This window comes from Cyanistes caeruleus, chromosome 1 (assembly GCF_971803275.1).
Source record: "Cyanistes caeruleus chromosome 1, bCyaCae1.hap1.1, whole genome shotgun sequence".
Taxonomy (NCBI): Eukaryota; Metazoa; Chordata; class Aves; order Passeriformes; family Paridae; genus Cyanistes; species Cyanistes caeruleus.
In genome coordinates, this window is record NC_141701.1 from 57,800,147 (window position 1) to 57,821,072 (window position 20,926).

A 20,926-nucleotide genomic window follows, 5' to 3' on the forward strand; every position below is an offset into this window, starting at 1 on the left:
TTTAATATATAATTCAGCACCAGAACTACATTGCTAACTTAGTTCATTCTGCCACATAAATTTCCATTCACTGTGGCATTTATCTTGGACTATACTTCACTTCTCTGCAGCACTCATCCAAATGCAAGAGAAAGTCACAAAATCCCTGTGCTAGGCAGTGTATTGAGTTTGTGCCACAAGAGCAGGAATTATCTGCAATTTATTTATTCCTGTGTTGTGAGAGTTAGTGAGAGGACTGCTCATGTGGATCTCTGCTGAGGAGACAGCAGAGTAAGACCATGGAGGTTTGGAATGAAATATTTTATATGGCACACATCTCCTCTGTGCTTGAGCAAACCATCTATTTCCCTTTGTCTTGATTCCACTCTCTAAACATCAGGGTAAGCCGTCCCTAGTTTAGTTTCTTTCAATACTACAAGGATGTTAAAAATACAAAAAAAAACCACCAAAAAAAAAAAACCCACCACAAAAAAACCCCCCACAAAAAACCTCATAGTTCTTCCTAACAGAGATAAGAATGATACACAGCTTGAAAATAGCAACAGTTGTTTGTATCACACAGAAAGAAGAACAGTGCCACTGTGAGCTGTTCCAGGCAAAATATTTGCCATCTCCTTTGCTCTACTTTTTTATTCCAAAGCCCTTGGCAAGTATCTAGTTTCAAACATCTAGTGTAAACTTGAAAAAATTACAGGAGGATGTGAGCTGATGGGATTAATATGTGGGAGGCACTATGTTCTTTTATTTCTTCTTATTCTTGAGAACCAAACCCCTAGCTATCTATTCTCTTCCTCCCCTTTCCTTTTCTTTCTCTTCCTTTCCTTCTTCCTCTATCACCTAAAACTCTTCAGGAAAGCCAATTTCCAAGTCTTCTTGTTTATATTTGTATTAGGTTGGGTCAGGCAACCTTGGCCTGTGCTCTCAGGTGCAGCTCAAAGCATCCTGCAGATCTCTGTCTGCCAGCTTGCCAGGCCCAGGGCAGGGAGCCTTGCAGCTGCCTCGGCACCACTCCACACTTGTGTTAATTAACCCAGGCACACACTGATGAAGCTGTAATGCTTTCAGAGCCTGACAAGCATCTCTTTTCCGCTGTGTAGTTAGAGCTGTTACAGTCTGTTACTCCTCATTGTCACAAATATCTTTGCATTATACTTTATAATGCTTTCATTGATTAGCTGCTACATGACCCACTTGGTTTTATCTTTTTTTTTGTAATATCAGTCTTCCTATCTTTTCTGACTTCACCATTACATTTTTCTTCTCTTTTATGAGTTACCCACAGTCTTCCTTCTTTCTCTAGTTTTGGTATCTCTTCTATTGACACCTCACTCTTTTTTCTCCTTTCAGCATTTTAAAGATTGATTAATTTATTTTATTATTACTAATTTTAACCTTCTCTACACACTGGCCTTTTTGAGGAAAAGGCTGAGTACGGAAGCACAACTGACAAAAGTAAGAGTGTTTTCCAAAAGGAAGTCAGCACTTGAGATCTATAGTGCCATTAACCACTACAACACATATGAGTTGACAGCAACCTTTCTTTTTCTCATTATATATTTATGGAACTCAGTTTCTACTTTCCTGGACAGTGAGTTTTAAGGTGAGAGGAAGAGAGGAAGTCCTAACACTAGACCTGCTGCCTTCCATAATTTGAAGTATTTGAAGTCTGAGAAGACAAAAGATTCCAATTCCCTGCTACTTTATAGTACTTCTCATAGACAGAGAGAAGGCTGCTGGCAGCTTCCTGTGTTTGCACCAGCTCTTGGCAGTTCTCTGCTCCCACGGAGTGTTAGTTGCATGTATCACTCTCCACACGCTCTCTGATGATGGAAGAGCACTGCAAAAAGCACAGCAAAGAAAGCTGTCTCTAAGGGCCTCTTACATCCAACAGCTAAAGGACTGTCTGCAGCTCCTTTTATGGCTGTTGAATTAAGAATTACAGAGAAATTCTTAATCTATCCTAGCAATTTCCATTCTACTTTTGCTTTACCCCTACCAGTCTTTCTCTGCATGGTGCATGCACCACAAATGTAGCAAATCAACAATTTCTTCTTTATCTGCACAGGTATTTGTAATAGAAATGTTAAAATTGCTAGGAAAGGAGAGTGCATGGGTGTGGAGGCCCCACAAGGAACAAGAAGAGAAAAGGATATAAGGATGACAAGTCTGGATTGCACAGCCCATCATGAAGATCCCAGAACCTCTATCTACACATGATTTCTCAATAACACCCAGAGTGGGAAAACAAAGGACACTCTAAAAGAAAGGATAGACCATAGCCATTGAGGAGAGGATGGCAGGAGACACAAAGAGAAAAAAGGGTTTGTCAGCAGTGCTGTGTAAAGATTCTCGGGTCAAACACAATGAAGACGCACCATCCACAATTTACATCCAGAAACCTGTCCATGGCTGCCAAACATGCTAACCAAATGTTTCTTTTCTTTTCCTCCTTCTCCAGCCTACTCCACAGAGAAGGAGGGCAGTCACCTCCATAGAGACTGCCTGGCCCAATGTGTTCACCATCTTAAACACATGAAAAAGATATTTTAAGGAAAGCAATCGATGAAGACAAATCCAGAGACAGCAATTTAAACCGAAACACTTCCACAGGCACTGGCACTTCCCAAATCTTAGTCCCCTTGGAGCACATACAAAAGATACAATAGGATGTCTGAAGGAAAGCTAACCAAAACTTTGTCTACAAAAGGTTGTAATGTTAACTGGAACAGCACAATGAGAAATAAGTCCAACTCTGAATATGGCTAAAACAGTCTCAACTACGAATACTTAAAGAAAAGACTTCTACCAGGCATTTATAGAGTGTCTGTAAAAGTCAGGAATCAGTCAACCATTTACACAAATACGCTACAATGTCAGGAAAGCAAAGATGGCTGGCCAATAACTTCTGGCACAGCTCTTACACTGCAGTGAAAATAATTTCCAAATGGTTGTTTACATGTTTACACATCATTCTTCTGTGCAAATGTTTTGTGGGATATTTTTTTTCCTTAATCAACTCTTGTGGCAGACTTCAATAATTCAGGCTGAAAGACAGGTTCAAACTCCAGCAAAGGTCTGAATGCAATATTTTTAACAAATTTCAGCAAGTGCTCTAAACTAATGGTGAACCTATATTTAATGACAAACCTATCCAGTAATTAACTCCTGTTTTTCAGTTTAGGCAAAATCTTTTATGTGATGCACTGGTGCTGACTGGATGCCTTGTTGCAGACTCGGTCTGTTTCACAGATACCATTGCAACTCTGGTTGCAATTGTTCACTTCTCAGAAAACTTCCCTGAAAATGGGTTGCAAATAACAGAATTTGGAGAGCAGGGCAGGGGTGGGTAGGTGTATTTTTGGATTTGCATTTAAGTAAACTCTTTCACCACAGTGCAAGATTTTGATGGAACTAAAGAAAACATGGATCACAAAATGCTGTGAGAATGCCTGGGTATTGTAGTAGCCTCCTGAAAAATGCCTGTAAACATATATCCCCCAAAAGACCAATTATTAGGCGCCTTCAGAATCAAAATTAGTTCTCTCATATCTTTGGCCAACACATTAGCTGCTTTGGAGGTTAGAACCAAGACCCAAAATTAACATCAGAAACTTGAAATCAATGACAAATAAAAGAAAATTAAAATTATAAAGATAGCATTATAGAGAAATATGTAGAACAATTATGGATTAAGAAGGTCTTAAAGACTTGAGCATTTATCAATCCTCTAAAGATGTGGTAATAGAGAAATGAAGTCTGAAAAGGACATACAGTCATCAGTAACAGAATTATGTAAAGTGGAGGAAAATTTCAAAGTACAGAGATCTTATAATTAGATATGGGAAACTAGAATTCAGCTTCCTAAATTACTTCTATGAGATCAGAAAATAATAAAAAAAAACACTAAAGACATGAAGCAAACTATTAGTCAAACATTTAGATGAGTATAGTAACAAATTACTTCCCCAATACCATGGAGAAGATGGTGCTTCTTGCACCTCTCCAGGTTAAAACCAGTTTGCTTTTTCCGAAGTTTTTGCATCTAGTACCACCAAATAAATATCAAAAAACAATCGTTCACCACCACCACCACCAGTTCCATCCTCAGTTCCCAAGGATGGCACTACTAACGTGAGTAGTCCATAGAGAAAGCTTCATTACATGTATATTTTTAAGGGTAAGAAGTGTCCTACTCTACAACACCCTTTGGGCAGGGCCCTGACAGTCTGTTGAGGCAGTGGGTGACAAAGTGCTGCAGAGCAAAAAGAGAAGTTGCTAAACAGAACCCAGTCCCCCACGACATTTAGTACAAGTAAGTTTTACATCCCATTGGGGTCTCCCTCTTTCTATAACAACACAGAGCGTGTATTTCTGACAAAAACATTTACAACACAATTGGAAAAGGGCTTCCATCAGCTATGTAAGGCAGGAGTGTAGCTCCATTATTAAGCACCTTACCTCAATCTACTAGTGAGCAATTTGCAGCTGTGGGACTGCACACATGGGTGCTTCAGACCATGCTGGGATATTTACCCTGGCTCACTAGGTATGCAGTTTTAAAGAGGTGTTGAGGGTTAGGTGTCCTTTTTTTTTGTTTTGTCCTTCTGGCCTGCCCGGGGAATTTTTACCCATTATGTGCTGGGACAACCTAACTACCGGTACATAGGGGTGCTCACAACGGACAGTGAGTGGCCGGGCCCAGGGGGGGAAGGCGGCTGAAAAGGAGGGTGGGGACAGTTTTTGGGCTGGTTTTTCTTCGGTTTCGGGGAAGGACGTTCGTGTGCTGGGTCACGGAGCTGCTGCGGTGGAGAGAAGGGAATTTCGCCATCACCCAGACGGAGCGGCTTCTTCTTCTCCTTCTCCCCTCTGTTGGTGGCCTCGCACCCCCTGTCTTGCCGGGACGTGTGGCAGTGCCAGCCACTGTCTCAGAGCTGCTGATCCACCTCAGCCACCAGCCCAGGATCTCAGCTCATCCCTGCTGATCCACCTCAGCCACCAGCCCAGGATCTCAGCTCATCCCTGCTGATCCACCTCAGCCACCGGCCCAGGATCTCAGCTCATCCCTGCTGTTCCAAGCGTTCCTCAGAGCCCTGCAGGAGCACCGGGACTGACTGCCCGAGGGGTTTGTGAAAACAAAGCCTCTCCTCCATCCCATCTCAGCCGAGAAGGCTGTCCCGGGGTCCCTGTTTCTGTTTTCTTGTTATTGCTGTAGTTATTGTTTGTTTGTTTGCCTGGTTATACTAGTAAAGAACTGTTATTCCTATCTCCAGATCTCTGCCTGAAAGCCCCCTTGATTTCAAATTTATAATAATTTGGAGAGAGGGGGTCTACATTCTTTCATCCCAAGGGAGGCTCCTGCTCTCCCTGGTGGACACCTGTCTTCTAGAACTGAGACAAGAGGAAAATATCCTTAATCCCATTTGCAATAAAGTGTTCCCAAGAGACAAGTTATGGTTGAAATGTTGACTGATGGCCCAAATCCTAGGGTTTTGGGATAATTTGGAGAGTACTGCTTCTGAAGAACTCAAAGGAGAGAAGGTTTTCCCTTTTTTCTCCTCAAGCTCATGAGTCAAATGGAAGTAGAAGATATATGAACTGAACTGAGTTCTCATTGATTTATACCTCACAATTGATCCTAAAATGTGGATATGTCCAGGTGGATTTGGCAGCCTCAGGCTGAAATAGTATGAATTATCTGGAAAGAACATTTTGAAAAATATTGGTTAACAAGACCTTCAAATGAGTTTTCTTATTCTGTCTCTGTAAAAACAGCGACAATATTTAAAAGTCAAAATGGTAAAGTAATATAAAATACAAATACGCAAGCAGTCATAGCCTGTATCATTAATATGAAAACTGCCCAATATCTCTAAGTTTCTTCTTCTAAGAGAAACCTTTAATACTAGCATTTGCAATAGTTGTCTAAAACATTATCTCCTGTTTAAATCCACCAGATTGACAGAAAAGGCAATTCTTCAATTTGTTTCAGGAACTGTAGGCATATTTGGAACTTTAATATGTACTTAAGGTTTTTTTTTATCCTCTATGTAATTCTCTGGTATTTCCCTAGCTTATTTAAAAACCATTAGCTTTCAGAAGTACCAGAATCTTCACAAAGGGTTTCTTTTGTTTGAGGCTGATGTTTTTGTTTGAAGTCTGTACACTCCAAATCAGTTGGAATATCAAGGAGGAAAAAAAGGTGATTGCAAATAGCCCAAAATTTTAGGATTTATTTCCAGCTGGCTTGTACAATAGATCAATATATCCCTGATATTAATAAATATTAATTTTCATTAAAGACTGCTACAGCAGAAATTTAAATTCAAAACAAATTATGCAAAACATAGTAGTGACACCATTTAATAAGCTTAAGTTCTATTTCTTTTCTTATCTTTCTATTTCTTTTCGTTTCTTATTTCTTTCATGCACTAAATCAGGCAGAAATAGTCGATATATTCAGTAGAGACACATGACAACATTTTACCAAATTTTCATGCATACTCTGCATGGCAATAATAATGGAGAGAAAAGGTCAAATTCAATTCTATTTCCCACTGCATATTCTGTTGATATTTATCTCCCTTTAATATTTAGGTTAAATTACATAGTTGGTTATCTTATACCATGGAATCTTTGATAACATGAGTTATTTTCCTGTATAAATACTGACTATGATGACAATGTACCTGCAGTCATCCCACACAAGTCATTGTGTGTTCTGAATTATTGAACATAACGTTCTCCTTACAAAAGTTCTGTCAGTAGTTTTAACAGGAGAACTTATCCTGAAATGGAAGGAACATCCTCTGAATAAGGAAAAACTAAGACAGGGCTGGAACAGGCCTCAAGATCCTCAAGTCTGGCCTTCAGTAGGAAAGGAAACTCGTGTAGATAATCTCTGACCAATATAATTTTTTTTTTACTCCATACAGAATGAACTGAAGGAGGTTCCACACTCTTCCTTGGTAGGCTATTCCAGTGCTCTATGAGCCTAACCATTTAAAAGTGGTTTCCTCATTTGTTAGTAGCATCTACAGATTATTTTCTCCTAGTACTGTTGGGGTGTGGCGGCGTAATTTACATGCTTTTGTTAGGGATTTGTGTATCTTGCAAAAGAGATCATCTCTTTTTAAACTTACCAGAGTGGAATTCTTTCATGATTTTCACTGTTTTCCAAACCTGTTGGATTTCTTTTCTTCTGGATATCCTTCACATTCCTGCAAGGATGATACTTAGTACTTTACACACTGCTCCAGCTGAGAGTTTTATTCACATCAGAGAATAATAATTCACTCCCATGTGTTAAAAGCAGAACTCCTGCTACTTCATTTCAGTTTAAGACCTGCGATTTTACTCCTACAAGAAAAGAAAAAAAAGTTTATGTGACCTTTTCTTGTTCTAGACATGTGGCTGACCATCTGCTGGAAGATGCAATCCTCCACTGCAGTACCAGTGATTAGCTGGTTCATCATTTCTTAAAGTTTTTTCTTGTGTTTTGCTGTAATATTTAATATATACCAAACATAGTTAAATCCAGAAATGTTCTACCTATATGCTGCATTCTAATAAGAAATGTAATTTTGAAAACATTAGATAGAGCTGTACCAAGGAAGGCTCTTTTGATTTGAGAGAAAACCGCAGAATGTGGGGTGGGGGACAGGGAATCAGCCAGTTGCACGTGGACAGATCAGCAGTTTCATCTGGGCAATTTCATTATCCTCTAGGTCCTATGAATTGTTTCATAATTCATTTAGAGCATGCTTTTTCTTCCCTAGCACTGCACATTGTGCTAATTTTTTCTTCACCTAAACTACATTTTCTATACACTGTTTGTTCAGTTCTTCAGTTCCCTAGGATCTAACCTGTCCTCCATAATTTCTCAAAAGTAATTAATGATTCAAAAAGTGCCTCTTTCTTTTTTTTAAGTGCTTGAAGATAAAAAGACATTGCAGTTTCCCAATTAAAAACCACCAAGTTAATGAAAGAATCTTAAAACAGTTTTTTCTCTGCCCATATTAAAAATTAATGTATTAGAAATCTAATTACAATGTATCTTTATTCTTCCAAAACAAATGCTTTAATGCTATCATTTGAAGACTGATGGGTGTTTTCCATTATTTCTCTAATTTTTCCATGAATCTTTTCATTTTTTTTGCCAATTAGGCAGTTTACATGGCTTGGTTCTCTGTATTATGTATTCATTTATATTATCTCTTTATTATTGTCCTTAGCCTTTCTTCTGGTCCTTCATACAATTCAGATGCAGAAAAATTATTTCTAAGCGCACAAAAAAGTAAAGGAAGTAAAGTCATTACTGATTAAATTTGAAAACCAATGGAAGAAGGGTGAATGGCTAGGAACTCTAAAAGAGTATATTCAAAATATATTGAAAGTATAATCAAGTAATGAGGACCACAGGAAGCACTGCAGAAAAACTAAAAAGACCAGAACCAAAAGCAAAGAATCAACCAGAAAAGCCAAAAAATAAAAGAGGACAAAACAAACCCAAAATAACAAAAACTCCCCAACCTCTCCATATGCTTTCATATCCCTCCTTCTGCACTAGTATAGATTGCCATTGTTTTTTTTAACATATTCCATTTTCTCATAACATATTTAGAGAAGGTATGAAGAGAGAGCTTTATTACTTAGCCGTTTTTCCCAAGAGACCCTGCCTGTCATTTCCAAAAGACTGATTTTCCCAAGTTTATTAACTTTACTCTGCCACTCTATTCCTTTCTGTAGGATTGTGAACACTGTCATTTCAGAAACCCTTCCAACACCTTAATAGGTCACTTTAACTTCTCCCTACATTCTCCCTGTGGATTGAGAATATAACCTAAAATAGTCACATTCTGTACCTCCTCCACCTTCTGAAACAAAAGCCTAACTGTCAATGTGGCTTTACAGTGTCACTCAGGCTTGCTGTGACCTGTCAGGCTGTTTTCCCTCAATAATTGAAGTCTAACATTGTCATTAGCTTCTGTGCTTTGGATAGCTCTTTAAATTTCTCAGAATCAGACATATGACAATTGGGGAACTTCTTGTTCTTCTTATGCTTAACCAGTAACATTGTGTATTCAAGTTTGAAAAGCAGATCAAAGCCTTGATGAGCTATTGAATACAACAAATGGAAAAACCTGCAGTTTAGGTAGACAGACTTTTCCATTTTTACTTATGTTGATAGCACTTTATTCCGTAAGTAATTGCATTGATTTAGCTCATTACTCCAGGTTTAGGGATAAATAGTGCCAGAAAGAAAACTTTGGCTGAAATAATAGGGGGAGGGAGGAGAGTGTGAAATCAGTGACATGGCACTTAACTTTACATTTCTTAATTAAACAGTTCTCTCTATAGCTACAATTATGGGACTTGCAATTAAAGACTGTAAAACCACGTTAATGATTTATTCATGTATTCATACAATGAGTAATTTAAACTGCTTAGATTAAGTATTTTTAATAAAATACAAATAGAGGATGAAAACACATCAGATAAAGCAAACCAAGAAGGATAGCTACTGCTATTTACATAAAAGTATGCAGAAGCACAGTTGATAAACATGTGACATACAATATTTAATTAAAAACTTAATTGGGGAATACAAATGCACACTAGAGAATTCAAAGGTAGGATTTTCTTCAGTGTGACTTGACTCTCATAAGCACAAAATATAAGAGAAGAGAGATCAGCTAGGCACCAGAATTACATATATAATAGGATATACTGGAGACATTTTTGTCCTTCATTAACCAATACCTACATATAGAAAAGAAATAGAACACTGCCTAAAATGTTTGTCTAAAATAATAAATGGATTTCTAATTACTCTTTTCTCTCTATTCACTATAAAAGAAATCTAAACTAGTTTCAGAGCAGACATTAAAGTCCTCCAAATTATGATGAAATCAATCCTTAAAAATTAACAGTTTTACGGGTGTCTTCCTCAAAGCTCACACATAAATAATAATTTCAACTCAAAAGGATAATTTCAATTGCATACCTGATATAAAACAAAAGCTGATTAAGTAGAAGTCTATGTAGTCCTAGGAATATAAAGACTTCCACTGGGTGAGCAACAGTGACGCAGCATGAAGCAAAATGCTAAGGTGCAGATGTCAGTGTAGGGAGGTGATTGAGAAAGAGAAAAGAACATGAAAAAGCCGCTGATAAATGAAGAACACTTGGTCTGAAGCCATACCTATGCATCAAGTCTAACTAGGACAGTGTAGTTTTCTGCTGCATGTGAAGATTTTGCTCACAAAGAACAGATCTCTGCTGACAGGACATGGCAACAGCCACCTCTTGGTGGTTGTCTTGCCTGAAGGCCCAGCTGACATAGGGAAAGCCTCAATGCAGTAAATGCATATACCATACCATGAAGAGGAACCATGTGTACACCGGGAATGTTGGAAGCTACACTGGTAACTTGCTCCTGCGACTTATCTGGAGCAACACGGAAAAGCAGCAGAAAGAAGGTGATTCAAAACATTTTGGGCTAGAAATTGCCTATGGGCTAATGGGTGCTCCTCCCTGTTCTCCATATTCAATAACACATTAAAACAACTTTAATGACCTACTCTGAGAGACTGAAATGTTGATTAATGGCTTAAACATTGTTATAAAGAACTTTTTTGCCCATTATGACAGAAGCTGTGACCACCAAAGCCTACCCTTGCCTGGATCTGCCTCCTCTCTGGAACTTCGGACTGTGAATTAAGCCACCTATGGGAACTTGAGATAAAAGTGTCACTATTGTCCAATTATCTCAGGTCTGGGAAGAAGTAAACAAGATTGAGGAAGAAGACTGTATCCACAAGAAAGCCACACCCAGCAGCTGTCCCGAAAATCATCTCTGGCTGAGTTCAGAGTGGGGGAGTCCATAGCCCACAGGCTCATCTTCTAAAGCCAGGTTTGCTTACACTTCCCCCCAACCAAGATGGGGGAGATGATGTTGTGTAGGGGACTGTTTGAACTATCTATCAGAAGTAAATAATATTTTCTTATTTTCAGTCCTGGACAGCAGAACTTAGAACAGATAATATTCAGAGCACAAAGTAGTGAGCTAATCATCATTAAGAGTACACTCAAATGCGGGGCAAGGGAGCAAAGCAATTGTGTGAGAATTTATAAACATCTTCCGTTAATGAAGCCGTTGGAACGTGTTGCATATGACAGAAACAAGGGCCAAGTTAAATCCTTTTTATTTTTTAAGGTCTTAGAAGTAGGGAATATTAATATTGACAGACATTTGAAGAATAATAGAGCTATTTAAGAAAATGTTTCCCTTAGATTCATACACACAGGCTTTGCATTGTGCATAATACGTAGAGGTAGAACACATTAATGAGCTGAGACTGGTATTTAAGACAGTCATCAGCTTTCACTGATACAACCACACTGTTGAATCTAAATTTCAATAAAAACCAAAAAAAAAGCATACTTAGCCTGTACTAAAGTATCTACTAAAGCCATCATATTTTCACTGCATGATCGAGTGCAGCGCAGAGATCCCTGACTTAGCAGAGTCAAAGGCACTGTGTTGACAGTGATTCAAACAGGCACTCTTAACAACTTGTACTGAAGCTAATTACACCTTTAAGAGGCAATACCACTTGTGACTCTTTAGGATGTGTATTTCTACAATCTCTTTTGGAGTAAACCTCAAACCAGGCATCTACAACATCCAAATCTGAATGGCAAAATTAGAAGATCCATAGAAAACAAGAAGCTTAAACACTTTTTGCCTGCTACTATCAGCTAAATTCAGAGCATGTTTCAAATGCAGACTGCTTTTTAAGTCTCAGCTAAATTCCACCTCAAATGCAGACTGCTTTTTGAGTCTCAGATAAATTCAACCTCATAGTACAGTTATATTGAGACCTACCAAAATAAAACACTCCACTTCCAAGTGAACTTAAATAGTCCAAATTTAGAATTCTGTGGATTTAAATTGCTGACAGAACTTTGAAAATAAGAAGAAAAAAAAAAAAAGAAAAAAAAATATAGTGGACATCAGTGCAGTTACTTTGCATACACAACTACCAGACATAAATGCACTCTTTCAAATTTACTAGTAATCAAACCTGAATCGGGGTATCGATACAGGCTGAGGGATGAAGGGATGGAGAGCAGCCCTGGGAAGAAGGACCTAGGATTAATAATGGATAAGAAGCTGGGCATAGACCAGCAATGGGCAGTATCAGCCCAGAATACCAATATACCTTGGGCGCTGCATCCAAAGCAGTGTGGCCATGGGGGCAAGGGATGTAATTCTTCCCCTCTGCTCTTCTCTGGTGTAATCCCACCTGGAGTGCTGCATCCATCTCTGGAGTCCCAGCACAAGAAGGGCATGGAACTGCTGGAGTCCATAGGGGAGCCAGAAAATTGATCAGAGGGGTCGAACACTTCTGTGAAGAGCTCTCTCTGTGCTGAGAGGGTTGGGGCTGTTCATCCTGGAGAAGAGATGGCTCCAGGGAGAACTCATTGAAGCCTTTCAGTGCTAAATAAGAATTGAGATGGGGACAAACTTTTTAGCAGGGCCTATGGAGATAGAAAAGGAGGGAATGAATTTAAAATAAAGAGGGAAGATTTAGACTAGATATAAGAAAGAAATTCTTTACTGTGAGGGTGGTGAAACACTGGAACAGGTTGCCCAGGGAGGTGGTAGATGTCCTATCCCTGGAAATATTCAAGGCCAGGTTGGACAGGGCTTTCAGCATCCTGATGTAGTGGAACATGTCAGTGCCCATGACAGGGAGGTTGGACTAGATGATCTTTAAAGGTCCCTTCCAACCCAAACTACACTAGGATTCTGTAGTCTGGTAATAGCTGAAATTCTAATTATTGGCCTTTGCTCAAGTCTCACATTCTGAAAACTGATTGCTCTCTATGTCTTTTCTCCCATGAGAATTCTGTGGTTTTCCCATACTGTCCTGGAGGATACCATAAGTCAGTAGATTTGGTATGAACAAGACAGCGGAGTTTATTTGCATTTTTTTGGTGTGGTTGGTTCTAATAGAAAGCTGCCTGTGCCTCACTCTGTGTTTATTCTTTGTCTGCCTAACCAAGGCATGCTCCACAGCTGAGGACAAAAAAGCAAGATGGGTGAACCTCAACTAACCTTCATGTTAATCTCCATGAACCATCTTCTCCTGCTTCCCATAAGGTCTCTTCAAACTTTATTGAGGCTTGACAGCAAGTACAAAAACCCAAAATACATACATTAGTGCCTACTGCTTCAGTAACCAAATGAAGAAAAATTCCATACCATTTCAGTTGCCTCTGAAGTGTTACTTCAACACTCCAGATCAGGGTGCTACAGCAACTTAGGTCATGACTCAGTGAATCTTTGCAACTTTTTGTTTCACTACCTTTCTTAGATTTCCATCAGTGTGAATAGAACTTCCAGCCTCTGCAGTGAAAGCAGTCATCATTCCCCTATGAAGGTTTTTGTGCATTTGGCTGCTCACACATAGACCACACTGTTCCTAAACCATATGTTGAATGGCAGGCTACACGTCAACATAAGGGTATCATTTATATTTTTCAGAGTCTGTTACCTATGAAAATATTCATACATCAAAATTCTCATGTGGCATCCTCCAGAAATGCTCAAAAGTGTTGTGCCTTGCTGCTGGGTGTGTCAGAGTTTAATGTGACTATATACTCATTAGTAAAATGGCTACCTATCAAAAACATTATTAAACCTTCAATCAGAAATCATACTTCTCTAACAAAAAACATACTCCAATGCCCTAGTTGCTAGTTAAAAGCCTTACAGATTACAAAGTCTACTATGAGCTTTGCAATACAGCAACTTACAAAATCTACAGTGAGCTTTGCAGTACAGCAATGCAATTTGTTTGTTGTCTTTCCCCTGTGGTCTCCTCCCCATGAATTGCCTGGTATTTGAGAAAGACCATAATGGTAGCAACAGCAGGAAGATATTTTGTTCTTTTTCTGAAAGCTATTAATTCCTCAACTACAGATTCATAGATAAAATTCTCTCTTTTTACTCATAACACCATCAAATGGCAAAAAAAAAGGGCACTGTTCCATGAAATGTGAGAAAATATGGCTCATCTTTGTCACCATGTCCCCAATACAAAATTTGCCAAGACATGAGAAACTGTAGACAATCCTGTATTTCAGGTCCAATGTACGTGTTTGTGCATGTTCTGGAGTGTGCTACAGTGGTACACCAACAGTTTAAAATATTACACATGAATAAGCCAGTTTGTATATTACATGTTAATAACAGGAAAAAAGAAGGGAGACCTTTGTACACTAAGAAAATCTAGTAAATAGTAGTAAAATAACTAGCTACTTGGAACATATTTGGCAAGGTACTTAAAATATGCAAAATTACTTGCTATTTTTATATTTATTTCTATTATAACTTATCAGCTACACCAACAACTGGGTACCATATTGCCTTAGGGCCATCTTTTAGACAGAAATTTTTAGATACCCAAAGTGTATATGCCTACCTCTTGTGACCCTTCTTCACGTGTCATTCTGTGTTCAACACCCAGCTCTAACTCTATTAATCTAAATTATCCCAGAACTATTATTTAGTGACAGAAGGACTGGAGTTTTTTGTTAAATCCACCTTCCTTTCCTAAAGTGTCAATGAAGATAGTTGAAAGATAAATTGCTCAGTTAAATCATCTCTGATGGATATAAATATTTTTAACTTTTTGTATTTCCTGCTGAAGGAGAATATCAATTTAAATGAACCAAGTAACACTAATGTAAATATGCTGAATATTCACTGAAATATGAAATATTAAAATAACATTCTGACTTCATTTTATAAAGTGTTAGTTTAAAAGACATTTCAAAAAAAATTATGATAGTGTCCAAATCATTTCCAAACTTTACTAAGAGATTAATAGTGAAACCATTTATCAGCATCTATGTCCCTAAACAGTTTTCTTTCCCACACTTGCTCAAATAAATAGTAAAATTTAATGGAAAATTATTCCTCTGCCATACTTACACTTACTAGGAGTTAAGAATGGTATCTCAGAGTGATAAACCTCTCTGTTAAAATATTAATAAGATAAAAATGTCAAAGGAACGTTTTGCTCCTTTGAGAAAAGATGAATCTCTTAGCTAAATGTGCATCTTTTAGCATGCTTTAAAAACTTCCTTCTTTTCCAACATTTATTTTTATTAACTTTTGAATCTTGTCAGTCAAGTCTGGCTTCATGATCCCCACAGCATTCATGGATTATTAGAAGTGGTTTTGGGTTTGGTGCAAAAAGGCATTAAAAATGTTTGCATGTCAGACTCTTTCTGTGCTATTGATATTGTAATGGCATCATCATTTTTTAAAGAAGTCATTGATGTTTAGGATGCAATTGACCAATTTTATTTTTAGGTTATGTTCAGCTGCAAAGAAAAAGAATAGGAAAAAACCTTAGAGCCATTAGAGTGTTTCTTTCTAATAACAAGGTGAAGCAGACACAGTTTATCATGCAGAAACTATATCTTATACTCCAACAAGTTCATTGGAAAGGAAACTATAAGCCCTGGTTTAAAATTAGGCTGAAATCTTCAAGATCACTGCAGCATATTAAATATGGATTTCTGAGATGACAAGAAATAGCATAAGGAATGATGAGTCTGGCAAAAACACCCCAAACATATAACTCATTTTCCTTCTTTCTCTGAACATCCTTAAATAGGCAGAGGATATCTAAATCTATTGTTTCTGTAAATCACTATGACCAGTGACTATGCAGTGAAATACACAGATATACAGCTATGTTTTTAATTCGTTCTCTATGGAAAAAAAAACCCAACCAAAAAAAAAAACAAAAAAAAAAAAAACCACAAAACCAAAACAAGACAAAACAAAACCAGAAAAAACCCACCATGCACACCACAAAAAAACCCCACCAATACCCCTCAACCTTAATGAGAAAATAATCTTAGGCTACACCCAAGAGAGAAGAAAATTAAACCTGTGTTTATTTTGTAACATATTTGTAACATAGAAGAAAACTGAGAGAGCAGCCCAGGTAAAGCCTGTGAAAGAGATGATTACACACTGTTAGCAAGCAGTCTCAGCCTTACAGAAAAATACTTCCAATATTGGAAAAGTTTAACAAGAGGAAAGGATTCAATAGGTTTCCTCAGAGGCTATGACAGACACATATATGTATGATCTGCTAAGATTTACTCCATGAATTTCAACTGTTATTCTCTCAATATTCTCATTTTCCTTCCCCGTCTTTTTCTCCCCAGAGGATTTTTTGTATTATTCTCATTCCTCCATGGACCTTGTACCTGCACGTGAAACAGGAAGACATTGTTCTAACTGCTGCACCAAGCAATACTTCAATGCAAGCTTCGTTACCAGCTCAAATCTTAACCCAGATTTATCAGCATGTTAGCCAAAGTTAATGAGCCTACATTTTAACATCTCCAGACCCAGTCAGGGTTTGAGAGTCAGTGCAAAAGGCATGCAAGGACCAAGAAAGAAGCTTGACTGCAAATGAAATTTGAGTAGTTTCTGAATGGTACTTCCCCCATCTTTCTAGACAGGATCTGGTTTTTACTCAAAGATTTATTTATTTTAAAAATAATTTTTTTAAAAAAATAGCAATACTGCCTCTTATGCGTGAGGCATCATAAATCATTCAGCTGTCAGTTTGTTGCATATTAAGAAAGCACTGAACTAGTCAATCTGTATCAAAATCCTTCTTTTGCTAGTGTTCAATTGTCACTGCTATTGCAAAGTCCAGACGAGTCCCAAAACAGACCTTTTAACAGAAAATTATTGACTTTTCCTCCAGCTGTCACAAAGAATCGGATGATTGTTCTGAATGCTTTACAAGATGACTATACCTTGGCAGTTTTAAAGGGGCATTTTCAACCATGGAACAATAAACGAAGTTTATAATTTTAGGGTAATGTGTATCTGAGCAAGCTTTTCTTAGTTTATCTGAGTTGCATTAATGTTGACTCTTTCAGAGTATCAAAGTATATAAAAAATCTAAAATAAGTGTTTACTTAGACATTTTATAACTTCACTGTGTACTTCAGGTATCTATTTAAAGTAAATAATAGTGATAGTGCTCCCTCTAAAAAGAAAACTTCTATAAATATAGACCTCCGAAATTCAAACATAATAAGTTATACTAAATATTCCCAACAATTAAAGAAAACTGTGGGAAAGAACGAAACCACACACACACTCACAAACACACATGCAACCTGAGGGGGAATTGCATTCCAGTATGCACTCCTGAACAACATAACATTTCCTTACAAGAAATAGATCACTTCTTGCAAATCTTCCCAAAAAACACCAGTATTGTACCATTTTGGCTCATTTCAGAATTAAATTAGATAAGTATGCTTAAAGCATTGGAGTTTGTTGAGTGCACCTTTTAGGGGACAGTTGTCAGAAAAAAAAACTTTCATTTTAAAAAGTGAATATTTAGAGAAATATTTCAGCCTTGATATTGGAAATTATAAGCTAAGAATGACTGGGGTTTACTTCTCAGTATGTGAAGGAGTTCATCGTGCTTATTTAGTCTGACCATGAAGGCTGTGATCTGGCTGCTAAGCAGCGCCAAATGCAGTCTTTTGCTCCTGGAGGACTTCCATTGAATAAGACTACAATATCCTTTCCTGTAATTCCCTTAAAAGTATTTATTAACCTTGTGCCAAGAGGTGCCAGTATGAAAGAGGTAAGTGGCAGCATGCACCGATATCAAGCTGTATATATTCAATCCCCAGTGCTGAGTAAAACCTTTCTAATATACAGGATGAACAGACTATTCTTTGAGATTACTATTGACATATTATTTCAAAAAACCAGGATGATAGATCACTTCCATAATTATAGAGACACCTGACTTTAATCAATAGCAGGCAAATTTCATCCAGACTAATGCTGAAGTTCCCATTCAATCATAAGAGCTGTCATTTCACTTGAAAATTACTATGGATTCCATGATAAATAAGGCATCATGGGAAAGATCCATTAAACTTGACAAATTCAAGAGGAGTGCCAAGAAAACAACACAAATCAATATTTGATATTTATCAGTTTGACAAAAACCATTTGATAGAAGGTACAAAAGAGGCTCATGAGCACTCATTGCTTGATCCATTTTTTTCTCAAAAACATAGTCATATAATAACTCATCCTCAAATGTCATGTACAGAAAGATAATACTTGAGAAGAAAATCTAAACGACATGGCCTACTCTCAGCAGTGTCAGGTATGTCTGTGTTTTTGCCCTATGTTTAATATCTTTTCAGTTCTGGCAAATAGCAGCGAGATCAGACCTAGTGCATCTGCTGTCTATGATTCAGATGGCAGACTGTGTGAACTTTGCAAAGGGCAAGTCAAAGCCAAACACTACAGCATCTATTAACAGTGTTTTGCTGATGACTGTGAAGTACAAATAGCCTATTCGTAGACAGAGTGCTCTTAATCATTCCTCTGAAAGTGCAAAGCACTGAGCAATTTATGGGCCAAATCGTGACTGGCTTGTAAGTAGCATGAGGGCACAAAAGCCCCTAAGGCTAAATAAACCAGCTTTGCTTTCAGCTTTCTGATCCTGAATATAGCCAGGATCCATAAACAAAGTTTATAGGTATAAAACTTAAAGTTGATTAGAAGCCAAAGATTTTATACAAATAACCTTACCCTTCATCAATGTCCCCTTTCTCTTCCTACCAGTGTCCCAAGCTATAGTTAAACCTCCTGTGGCTGCTTTAAAAGGAGAAAAGAACAGAGATCCTCTTAGAATGTTAGTATTGTTTAAGTTGAAAAAGACCTCTAAGATCGTTCAGTATACCCGTTAATCTAACACCACTGTATTCACTACTAAACCATGTCTCTAAGTGCTAGATCCACCTGGTTTTTAAACACTTCCAGGCATGATGATTCTACCACTTCCCTGAGCAGCTTGTTCCAATGCCTGGCCAATATTTCAGTTCAGGAGTTTTTCATAATATTCAAATTATCTCCTTCCAGCCTGTCACTTGCTACCTGGGAGATGAGACCAGGCCCCACCTTGCTGCAGCCTCCTTTTATGTTGTTGTAGGGGATTATATGAGCCTCCTTTTCTCCAGGCTAAAAAAACCCAGCTCCTTCAGCCACTCCTCATGAGATCTCTTCCAAGTGAACTGTGGAGGAGGGAACCTTGGCATGATGGACTCCACCACTGGCCCTGATAACCATCTCATGTGTTGGGTCACTCTAAGATCCAACAAAATGCTCTGCACAGCAGCTCCTCATGACTCAGCTGCTGTGGTCAGCAGTCCACTTCTGCAGAGTGACAGAAATGCAAAGGACAGCCACTGCTGCTGCTATCATCAGTCTTTCTCCTTCCTCTTCAGGGTTAGAATGACCTACAACACTTCATACTTTATATGACAATATGATGCAGTTGAATTAAAAGCGTCTAGTAAAGGCTGGGTGCACATGCAATATATGCACGTGACAGTTTGATATAAATGGCCTGATGGCCTGATGAAAACCAGGAGGTACACTTAAGCCCTTAAGTTTAGTAGCTGCACAGCCCTACTCACCCCAGTACAACTCCTCAGGACCACAGGTGCAGAGAAAGGACTGCAACGTTGAGGTGCTGAGAAAAAAAAATCTCCATTTTCCATATGAACTTCCTGGAGTTCTCAGTCAGACACAGGCGAAGATATTAAGAGTTAAAATTTCAGAATAATGTTAAAGAAATACTTGTATACATTTGTTTTTTCATGAAGTTATACACAGTGTTTCAGTGGCTGAAAAATAAAAATGTGCAGATATTTTGAAAAACTATTAAGAAAGATGAAAAGCTTTCCATTACACAGAAAATGACCCCAAGACTGGAATCCAAACCCAAACAATGAGATGACCATTCTGAAATAGGCAGCATGAGAAACAGATCATTCTGATAGACAAACAGACTGAACCTAAAAAGTGCTAGGAAATTTCAAGAAATTCTGGACAAGTTCAGTTGTGACATCACTGGAAATTGTGCCATTGATTTCTTTTTATTCAGGACTTCTTCCAGGGAATTTATGGAGGAAGAACATTTTATTAGAAGAAATTAGAATGAAAACAGCAAATGTAAACAAAACAAATTAAAAAAAGGTAAAAATCAGAAAAATAATGGTTTATTAACAGTGTGGAATTAGGGCATTGTCTATAGCAGCTGCAGGTAGTGTTACTGATAGTTTTCTCTGACTTTCACTAATTTCTGATTTTCAAGTCTTTAGCAGTCAACATCTCAGTAGAAGTTTACCATTCACCCAATTTTCTTACTTTGTCTGGTTTAATTAACAAAAGGGCAAAAGATGAGGAAAATGCCATAGAATTTAATGGACTGTGAACTTGGAGACTCAGAAATGGAGCTATCCTGTTGTGGGTGGGTTTTTCCCTCATGAGTTCCTCTAAGGCCTTTGTCAGTACAGAACTGTCAGATCAGTGAGACACTCCTAGAGCAAACTTCAAAACCAGTATACTTTGAAATTCAAAAACAATAAAAATAATAAAAAATTAGAGATATAAAGGATGGCACAGAGGGGTTAGAGAAGGAAAGTATTCTCCAGAAAACTCCAAAAGTCTGGAGCTAACAACCCCTCATTCTGCGATGGGCCAAACTTATTTTTAAGCCTAAATTTCAATTTCAATTAAGTTCAGTAATTCTTCTTTCATTATTTTAATGTATAATAAAAAATTATAAAATTTGAAATTAAAAAGGAACTATTTTCTGTTTTCAAAGCAAAAATATGAAAACTTTAATTTTTTTTCTAAAACAAGTATTTGTTCTAAACCAAGGATTTCTCAAAACTGAGGGGTTTTGTAATAAGTTTTAGTCTCTGTGAGGAACTGTTGTGTAAGAGAGGTGCATAGCAAAATGTCTTGCCAGCTTCACTTGGTCATGAAGATTAC

The 20,926-nt window shown here is 37.7% G+C and overlaps 1 long non-coding RNA gene across 1 annotated transcript in view; it reads right to left on the reverse strand.

Annotated features, from left to right (window-relative positions):
• Positions 1 to 1,252: 1,252 nt before the first annotated feature.
• The window catches only part of LOC111925399 (uncharacterized), a 218,009-nt gene continuing 198,335 nt past the window's right edge, over positions 1,253 to 20,926 (reverse strand). Inside the window, exons 3-5 of the long non-coding RNA XR_015288288.1 lie at positions 7,140 to 7,356; positions 4,988 to 5,695; positions 1,253 to 4,943 (exon numbers count right to left, since the gene is read on the reverse strand). This is a non-coding gene — a long non-coding RNA (uncharacterized LOC111925399). The remainder of the gene's footprint in view (positions 4,944 to 4,987; positions 5,696 to 7,139; positions 7,357 to 20,926) is intronic.